Source organism: Sinocyclocheilus anshuiensis, unplaced genomic scaffold, assembly GCF_001515605.1.
Source record: "Sinocyclocheilus anshuiensis isolate Anshui unplaced genomic scaffold, SAMN03320099.WGS_v1.1 scaffold603, whole genome shotgun sequence".
Taxonomy (NCBI): domain Eukaryota; kingdom Metazoa; phylum Chordata; class Actinopteri; order Cypriniformes; family Cyprinidae; genus Sinocyclocheilus; species Sinocyclocheilus anshuiensis.
The window spans coordinates 284,735-293,314 of record NW_015551055.1 but is presented as its reverse complement, the minus strand read 5'-3'; the positions used below and the strand labels follow the sequence as shown (position 1 = coordinate 293,314).

At 38.3% G+C, this 8,580-nt stretch overlaps 1 pseudogene; it reads right to left on the bottom strand.

Moving 5' to 3' along the window:
• The window catches only part of LOC107661957 (SH3 domain and tetratricopeptide repeat-containing protein 1-like), an 18,446-nt pseudogene that overhangs the window by 5,886 nt on the left and 3,980 nt on the right, over window positions 1-8,580 (bottom strand).

Here is an 8,580-nt window from a genome sequence, read left to right as displayed (position 1 = left end):
TTCAGTTGCTTTGACACAATCTGTATTGTTAAAAGCGCTATATAAATAAAGGTGACTTGACTTGACTTGACTTGAAAGCTAAATAGAAATATTACAAAAAGCCCTCTGCACACTCCGAGGTGCATCCTGGATGAAGGTACTGAAGGGTTGGTGTGTGTTCTCATCATTATATTATGTCATCATTCTCTTAACTCAATTACATTCATAAATTTGACTGTCAGTTAATGCATTTAGACAACTTAGGTGTATACAAAGTTCACATATAGTCATTCACATTTGATTTAGATCTTAAATTTTTTTTGCTCAATAGTGATCCCCTGCCTATGGTTCCAGTAACAGTAACACCAAAAAATGCAGGGAAGGACCGCTGAATGAAGATGGTTTTCACCTGCACATAGAGGTCCACTAGCTCCGTCTCTTGGAGGATGTGGTAAATCTTCCCTGCCTTTAGCCAGGCATGAGCCTCCTTGCATTTTCTGCCCAAGTCGATGAAGATGCCCAGGCTCTGTTTGGTGTAATCTAAAGCAGCTCTGCTGGCTCTGAGAGATGACATGATCACCTTTAGTAAGGCTGTCTGCAGTCTTTATAATAATGTGATGCCTTACAACTGGCAACTCCTTATTATTGCAACAACTTCAGGCTAAACCACTATGTCTTTCCTGGATACATAAATGCAGTGAGAACTTTATATATTGACATTAAAGAGATAACTCATCCAAAAATGAAAATGTAATCATTTACTCACCGTCATGTCATTCCAAATCTTTTGAGGCATTTCTCAAAAATGTTCATTTATGTTTCACAGAAGAATGAAAACCAATGAAATGACACTCAACAATGGATTGATGTAGGGTGAGTTGATGACTACAAAAATTTAATTTCTAGATGAACTATCTCTTGTATTGCATTGTATGTTCAGAACATCACTCATAAACCTAAAAATAAGTATGTCTCACTTCGTGGTAGGCAGGTTCAGGTACAGCTGGCTGATCTTCTCCAGTATCTCTCCCTCTAAGCTCTTGTCTCCTATCCGCTGAAGAAGGTTCAGCTGGTGCTCATTGTAGATGATACACTGGGCTTCATCTGGACACACCTCTTCGTATAGCTGACACAGGTGACGTGTGGCTTGCACCTGGCCTGTTGTCATACAAAGAAGAATCCATTTTTGAGAGGTAAGTCTGGTGACCAGCAAACCTGATAAAAGACCATCCCAAAATTCTATTATATACAATACTAAAATTGATGGGAATTGATTTTACCCATTGGGAACTGACTGGATGTGGGCATAGTAGTGGACATACTAAAATGTAGCCAGGTGGTTGGAGGGGAATTCAGAATAACGTGCACAGACATGTACAACATGTTCACACTCATGTCATTCCAAACGTATAAGACTTTCATTCATCTTTGAAACACAAATGAAGATACTTTTAATGAAAGCTGAATGATTTATCTCTCCATTGTAAATCCATAACACCAAAACTTTGATGCTTCACAAATTTAAGTCATTGTAAAAGTAATCCATCTGAATTTAGAGATTAAATCCAAGTTTTCTGAAGAGACAGGCTTCTATTCACATATAAACATGGATCTATGGATTGTTTTTTGAAGTGACAAAGTTTAGTTGGAATGGACCTTTAATGGACAGACAGAAATCTGTCAGGTTTCATTAAAATGTCTTCACGGAATAGTTTGGAATGAAATGAGGGTGAGTAATTGATCACAGAATTTTCATTTTTTGCTTGAATTATCCCCTTAAAAAGTAAATTAAGTCTTATGTTGACTTACAATCAGAAACCAAACTCTGATGCCTCACTACAGAATTTCTTACATCAAGCTGTTCTAGATACTAGTAATGTAGAGATAATCCTTACTGATACTTCCACTAATACAATTATGATAGACACTTACTATCCATGTGATTGATAAACATGGCAATCAGCAGGGCCCATTCGTAGTAGGTCTTCCCATGCTCGTGGTTTCCCTGGGAAACAAAGTGTTTCCCCAACTCAAGAAGCACTAAAATAAAACTGAGTTCATGCCCTTCATCCTCAAGCTCAGAGAACAGCTCCACTGACTGAGTGAGGTATTCCTCTGCCAATCTTTTAGCCTTGATATGCAAACACATGAATCCAAAGTTGGCCAGTGCTATGGCCCAATTATGTCTATCCTCAAACTCCTCGCATATCTCAATTGCAGCCTGGTAACTCTCAGCGGCCTGTCGGATATCTGCTGAATGTCTGTATGAAATGGCCCGCATGTTGTAAAACCACTCCTTCCAGCTGAGTAGTACAGTGCTCAGGGAGCGATGACAGCACAGCGTCTAGCACTTCCAGAGCTGTGCCAGGTTGCTGGTTGCAGATGTACAGCCACGCCAACCATAGGAGAGCAGCAGTAGTGTCTGAGTGGCCAATACTGGACATACCACTGTGGTCAAGGACAGTGGACATGAAGCGAACAGCTCTGTCAGGCATACCGTGTCTATGGAAGAGCCAGGACAAACACAGAGCGTGGACATGACCCAGCACTGGCTCCTTGCTGGAGGGCACTAAAGCAGCGGCACGGGTCAGGTATGGAGCAATTTGTGTTGGGATGGCCACGCCATACAGTTCTGATGCATTTTCCAACAATAGCGAGACACTACAAAGACAATGTGACATGGTGGCTCCTACCTGTGAAAGAGAATGGATGAATGCATAAATCAATTTATATAATCTGATTAATTTAAAAATATATATTTTTAATCATTTTAATTTTAGTTCATTTTTCAGTTTAATTAAAATGTAATTCATTAAATAAATGTATAATATGATTAACTTTTTAATTTATTCTGTTTAATTAAACAAAATGTAATAAGTTTATCATGTTACTTTTTATTTAAATGTAATTCAAAAATTTTTTTTATTTAACTTTTGCTGTGACACAGTGCTGCTACCTGTGGATAAATGGACAAATCATTTTTTTTAATTTGATGAATTTATTTCATTTTTTAATTAATTTATCTTTTATGAATTCATTTTAATTCATTTTTTAATTAAATTATAAATTATTAAAGATATTTAATTTCTTACATTATATTTTTTTATATAATTTATCTAATATAAGCTTTCTGAAACCACTATCAAGGTGTATCACCGACCTGAAATGATGCTCGCTTTGCACAGCTTTCAGCCAAGTGTGGCAGTCTCTGGTCACTGTAGAGTCTTGCTAACACCAGGAAAACATGGCTCATTGTCTCCTCACATGCCTCAGGAACCTCATCGGCAAGGATCACAAGCCTTTCAATGAACGGGATTGCACTCATGCCATCTTTAAGCTTCAGATGGAGCTTGGCCAGGAGGAAGCAGGCTCGGGCCTCGGCGAGCTGATTCTTGGCCAAGACGACCTTTTTAAGTACATATTTTAATACTTCAGGGTCCTCACAGCCAAACAAACAATCAGGGACAGCCATCAACAAAGCAGACAAGCGCTCTGAAAAACTGACACATTTTTCATGGTTCTTCTGCGTTAGGTAGATGAGTGCTAGGTTGGAGTAAATGGCAGAGAGCAGAAACATGTCTGTGAAACAATCCCTGGGTACATTCAAGGCTTCCTCGTAATAAACCTGAGCTTGAGAGAACTTCGACCTCCCTGCGCAAAGCTGTCCAAGAAGAAAACAGATTCGGCTCTGCGCCCACGAGACATGCTTCTTTCGCGCCAGTTCTCGGGCTAAGCCTAAATACACCACTATCTCCTCCTCATCGGAGTGGCCCTCAAAAAGTGAGATGAGGAATTCTGGGTAAGCACTGTACAAGAGCAGGAACTCTGGCTGGTGGTCACGACTGCTCAAGAACGAAAGGAGAGCATGATGTCCATCTGGACTGGTGCTATCCTGTTCTGAGCAGACAGAAAAACGTGGGGTTTCCCGGGACAACTCCATATCATCAGCTTCTTTCTTCATCTGTTGCTTGATGCTGACTGAAGAAACATAGTTTCTTTGAGACTCATCTCCCTCACTCAAAAGGTGTTTGACTTTCTGTTTTAGATTGTTTAATTCTGTCTGATGAGTCTTGTCTGGAGACAAAGAATAAAATAATAAATAAATCTGTGTTTAAATAAAATAGAAATAAACAGATTACATAATTCTAAAAACCAAAATTAAAACAGTTATTTTTATTTAATTTGCTCTGAATGAATGAATGAATGAATGAATAAATAAACAAGGACAGACAGACAGATACATAGATTGTTTACTTACTTTGAACTGATCCTGGAATTTCTTTCGCCAGATCTGTGGTATGTAAAACAAACGATTGTAAAAGCAAACAAATTAAGAAATAAATGTAAACACAATTATTTAAAGCAGGTCATGTTTCCTGTCATGTTAGTTCATTTGGTTGCGCTTAGCGCCTCAAGTGGCTGAATAATGTAAATCACGTCAGGTGCTTCTAGAACTGTTATTGATTACACGGCCATCTTTGTAAGTTCAAAACTGTTGTGCGCTGTAATTTATGTGCAAATATGAACCACAAACACAGTAAAGAAAACCCGCACAATTTTATTTCTCTCTACCGTTACTAAAGTTTTGTTTTGATGAGCACCGAGACTTGCAGATGACAGTTTTAGTGATAATGGCCTTCTGTTTTAGCGTTTAAAACCGCTGGGACAGTGTGTGAGAATTAAGATGTCGAAGAAAGGCAGCGATTCGAAGCTTGTTACAGCTCCACGATGGGAAGAAGTTCAAGGTAAAACCGCAGATAACATCCGTACCGACTGCACTAACAGAGACGTCGGTTTAGTTTACAGTTGCCTTTATTATTACAAGCTTTTACAGATTTCTGCAATCCTGACAAACTGCTGTTGTGCCCCTATGACCTGCATCATCTGATCCGGGCCTGACGGTTTCCCTACCATTTCATCAAATGCAGGAAGGTGCGTCTGCAGAAGCTTCCACAACAAATCATTACAGTACAGCCAGTGAAATCCCTCTTACTACTTTTTCATTTATTCATTCCCATAGTGTTGTTATGAGCTATTATTGGCTCATTTTTGCCGTAGGTTTGCTGTGTATTTGTGTAATCTGTGTGATAATACTTTTAACATATACTTATATGAAATTAAGTTACATTTAGAAAAATCTTCCATTCAAAATCTAACAACTATTATTTGCAATCAGACCTGTTATTTTTTGTTTACATCTGTTTAACACAGCGGTTCTTAACCAGTGAACATCCAATAGGGCCACACGTTTACTAAAATTATTAAAGTTTTTTTAAAGTAAAGTTTAAAGTAACTTAATTAAAAACACACACACACACACACACACACACTAATAGTCCAGATGTAGGCATACAAAATGTAAATGGTCTACGTGTATGAAAAGAATAGGAGAATCTGTAATTTGACCGCTATAGTATGACAGCTGCCTTGCAAGCATTTCAGTGATTCAGCAGCTATTTTATATTTAGATTTTAATAAATATAATAAATAGTAAACTTAGTATAATGGGATTGGTTTCCTCACACCAGAATGCAAGTCCTGAGCTTAAACATTTATTAAATATTTAACACTAGTCTTGTGGTTCAGTGCAAGCACTGATCTTTTCTTCTAGAAATGCAAGTCTATTTGCTTATATTAAATCAATAACTTTGCTTAAATTTGGCATGACATGACAATTCATGTAATAGAATTCATCCATGCAAATGTTTAATTTAAAAAATCATTTGACCTCATAATGTTTAAGCAAAATGTCAAAACTCGATCTTCCAGTGAAAACGACAGACTTCTCTCTGGTGACATATGCTGGACTTTTCCAAACATTTAGTCCGCTTAAACTCTGCCCCTTTCTTACATTCGACTGGAAGGTCACATTCAGATCTGCCTACATCCAATCAATCAACAAACAATGAACAGAACCACTTCTGTTTTATCGTGATGTTAAGAAAAGTATTGACTTAATGTCATTTGTAGAATCTTCCTGAATTGGTCGGTGAATTGTGGACATGTCCATTCAATGCACGCCACTTGATAAGAAAACATGAGCTGTCCCATCACATCTCCACCTGTGTGGACCGATGCTCTGTTAATGACACCTGCAGTAAGCTCTGTTTAACCCTTCACCTTCATCATGTTGGACTATCGCAGACACACTCCATGCATAATGAACCTGACTCTTTTGCAATTATTCAATGGCAGTGGCCAGTGACAAGACTGATAGCAAGTTTCAAATCCCAGTGAGCACCTGGACCGCCCCTGTGTGTGATGAAGACTGGGATGAAGGTATGACTCTGATCTGTATCCTGAGTTAATGGCAAATTATGTCCATTTTTACCACTAGCAACACTAAACAAAATTATGTTAAAATTGAAATGGAAACTAACTAACAGTAATTGTTTTAAAAGTTTCTCAAACTTGCAGTTCTACTAACAGTTAGTTCTCGTATGGCATTTAAAATTCACTTGCAAAATGCTTTGATAGCACAGTTATGGTAAGGGTTGTTGTTATATTTCCAACACATGCTTTAAGCAGTTGATCAGTAACAACAGACTGGGCCAGCTGGCCAATCAAAGTAGAGTGGGCATTTCGGAAGGGGGGGTGGGTGACTTTAAAGAAAAGTGAGCTAAAACGGAGCGTTTCAGGCAGAAGGTGAAAAGAAGTGCTGCAGCAATGTACAGTATAGGAAAAATTTGTTGTTTGAACTTTTAATCATGTAATCATGTATTCTAACAGACCCCAAAGTTAAAACTATGAATATGTGAATGAGCATAAAATTAGCATTTTAACATCAGATCGTGCCTGCGTCTTACAGAGGCATGTTACAGCAGTGCCATCTTTTGTTTGGACAGTGGTTCCCAATCCTGGTCCTGGAGAACCCCCAACACTGCACATTTTAGATGTCTCCCTATTTAAACACACCTGATTCAACTCATCAGCTCATTAGTGAAGACTCCAAGACTTGAAATGTGAGTGTCAGATAAGAGAGACACCAAAAACGTGCAGTGTTGGGGGTTCTCCAGGACCAGGATTGGGAACCACTGGTCTGGGATATGTCCAAATTGCTTTCTCAGGACAGGTGAGTTTAGAGCTAATTTCACAACATTACTGAATCATACGCAGTAGCATTTAGACTCCCTGTTTCTTATATAGTTGGTAATGGATCATTTTGATCAGATTGGTTGAATCTTAAATTAAAGCAACGGAAGCATGACTGCACATCTCTCTTTGTATTAGGGAGAACCCCAGCACTTCCAGCAATGTGGTTGCTGGTCTCAGGGCGGCACGAGTTCTTCCCTGGATGAGCAGCTGTACTGATTTTTGAGCCTTTTAATACATCCACCATGTCGAGACTATTCTTGTGCAAATTACATTGAATCCTGATAGTGTTGGTTGCTTGTTCTGCCATTTCTTGTAGAGGTCACTAGTTCTTGCAGTGACAAATTAGTTTCCTAATCTTCCTAATCAGTTCAGTTTCCCAAGGTTGAGCAGTAAAGGTGGTTTAGATTGTATTACCTGTGTTTACACCACACAAAAGAAAAGCTTACGACCAGGATATATTCAAGACTTTAGTTGACGTGTTTGGTGTTGTCATAGTTGCTTTGTGCCTGTAATTCTACCTCTGTGGTCTGTTAGGAACGCCTCTTTTTTGTAAATAAAATTGTTAGTAGTTTTTTCTTAGACAAATCAATGCTTTTCATAGCACAGGTACTGTTGTAAAAGCAAATAAAACTTAATTTATAAATGCTAATATGGTAAGATTCAAAACCCTGTGAGCCTTACCAAGTTTGTAGTTTGTGCCAACATCGGATTGGCATATTTTCTTCAATAAAGCAATAGACTCTTCTTTAATTTTATCCTGATCCAAGGTAACAATTTGTCTGTCCTCGTCATTCAAGAAAATGTCAGATGATCTGTGATGTAAGCGCAGGATAAAGTAATTGAGTAAAACTGTAAAAACAGTTTGAGACAAACCACACAACAGAAATACACCTTGAAATATTCATAAAATCACACAAGCACTTACTCACAAGATGAACTGGTTGTTTTGACCAGGTTGGTTTTGACAAGTCCAGTATCCCCAGTTCTCTCCAGTTTTCCCAAAAACCATTCAAAACAGGCCACCAGCAGGCCCAGGATGATGATGCGTTCACCAGCCTGGAAACTCAGTTCATCTGGTCCATCGGCATCATACTCCTCTGTGGCCTCACAGACCCCTACTGCTGTGAGACATATTCACAATTGTGGTAGAGTTACACTGTGGTGATGACATTGCCCCACTGCTACATATGTAAACAGTTATTTAATGTATAATCTTCTAAATATATAAATCTCAGAGAAAAGCCTCCAGATTTTGTGTGCAGCTTACATCCATTTTCTCTCTTCAATCATTTTCTAATAATTTATTTCAATTTTAAAGCTTCTTGCTCTACAACTTTTAAAACAGGAATGACCAGTCTAAGAATTTTCCTTATTGTAACAATTAACTATATTCAGGCTTTTGTGAAATTCTTAAAGGGTTAAGTTCACCCAAAAATGAAAATTCTGTCATTAATTACTCACCCTCATGTCGTTTCAAACCCGTAAGACCTTCGTTCATCTTCGGAG